The 1,722-nt window shown below is 35.5% G+C and overlaps 1 protein-coding gene across 3 annotated transcripts in view; it reads right to left on the reverse strand.

Annotated features, from left to right (window-relative positions):
• Nucleotides 1–1,722, reverse strand: part of LOC107689273 (Fanconi anemia group C protein-like) — a 27,639-nt gene extending 25,917 nt beyond the window's left edge. For all 3 annotated transcript variants that reach the window (XM_016487220.1, XM_016487219.1, XM_016487221.1), the window contains exon 1: nucleotides 1,642–1,722. The gene's annotated coding sequence lies outside the window, so the exon portion shown is untranslated. The remainder of the gene's footprint in view (nucleotides 1–1,641) is intronic.

The following is a 1,722-nucleotide window of genomic DNA, read 5'->3' on the forward strand; positions in this document are numbered from 1 at the left end:
AACTCACATTATGAAATAAATGTTTTTCACCAATGCATGTTGGCCACAATTACTGGCACCCCTAGAAATTCTTATGAGTAAAATATCTCTGAAGTATATTCACATTCATATTTAATTTATTTTAGCACACCAGGGTGACTAGGAGCATTAAAATTCTCCAGCCATGACTTCCTGTTCCACGGGATTATAAATATGAGGAACACAAAGGCCAAATTGCCTTAATCATACATCACAAAGAGTAAAACCAAAGAATACAGTTCTGATGTGCAGAACAAGGTTGTTGAGCTTCACAAAATAGAAAGTGGCAGTAAGAAAATAGCTAAAGCATTGAAAATCTCCATTTCCACCTTCAGGGCAATAATTAAGAAGTTCCAATCAACTAAAGATATTGCAAATCTGCCGAGGACATGCATGTGTCTATATCGTCAATGCACGGTGAGGAGGAGAGTTTGAGTGGCTAAAGGCTCTCCGATGATTACAGCTGGAGAATTGCAGAGATTAGTTCAAACAGCCCCTACATCAGCACATGTTGTTCGGGAAGGTTTCAAGAAAAATTCTCTTCGCTCATCCAAAAACAAACTCCAGCATATTCAGTCTTCAGACACGATTGGAACTTCGAACAGGACTGGCTTCTATGGTCAGATGAAACTAAAAAAAAGAGCTTTCTGGCTGTGGCTAATGTGAAATAATGTAATGTTGAGAAAAACATTTATTTCATAATAAGATCCCCCCCCACCCCACTTACCACACTTTCCATTGTTTTACTTCAATGATAGGTTAGAATTTTTTGAATGAAAGATCAAAAGGATAAACAATGCAGATTTATTTTCATAGCCACCTTTGCTTATATTTACCAAGGGTGCCAATATTAGTGGTTGGGACTGTATATCTGAAATTTATGACTAAATATTTTTTTGAGTTCAGAATGATTAATCACATGGCATTTCTAGCTCCTTTGATTGGCTCAAAAAGTTCTGTGGTTGAGCAAAGAGTGTAGATTTCTAATTGCAAACCAAAAGATAAATTATGCAGATATATATATATATATATATATATATATATATATATAGTTTTAAACATAAACATTTTTATTTGTAAAATAGCAATAGGTAGCAAAATACAATGATGAAGGCATGGCTAAAAGTTTCCTTATTAAAAAAAAAAAACATTATATCCTAAAGCTAGGGTGTATGTTTATATTTCTTTATTGTCTTTGACGTCAGGAGCTTTATCAAATTTGCCAGACTCCAAACTGATACCACTTAATGAATCCGAAGAGCTGAGCTTACGATATTTTACAAGGGTACGTTTGGGTTTACATTAAACATACACTTTTTAATTAATTTATTTATTTTGTATTCTCACTGGCTTCAAAATAAGCATAAGCAATTCACTTCAGTCTGAGCACATACACATCTCCAAAGAAAAATTACAGTAAGGAGTAAACTCATGAATATTAATTAGGTCTGGCAGACGTTGCATTGTAACATTCCTGGCGTATCACGTAACCATACTCATGAGTAATGTCACAGCATGATTCGTAAATTCGCGCCCTACTTCTGGGAGTCGAAGATAAAGCCATACACAGTCTGGCTAATGCTTAATTTTCATGTGAATGAACAAACAAAACTCAGATATTACCTCTAAAAGCCGCAGGCTGCAGCGTGTCGACCCAATGAGGTGAGGACGGTCTGCGAAGACTTCTGCTGTTCAGTTTGACAG

Source organism: Sinocyclocheilus anshuiensis, unplaced genomic scaffold (assembly GCF_001515605.1).
Source record: "Sinocyclocheilus anshuiensis isolate Anshui unplaced genomic scaffold, SAMN03320099.WGS_v1.1 scaffold1255, whole genome shotgun sequence".
Classification (NCBI taxonomy): Eukaryota; Metazoa; Chordata; class Actinopteri; order Cypriniformes; family Cyprinidae; genus Sinocyclocheilus; species Sinocyclocheilus anshuiensis.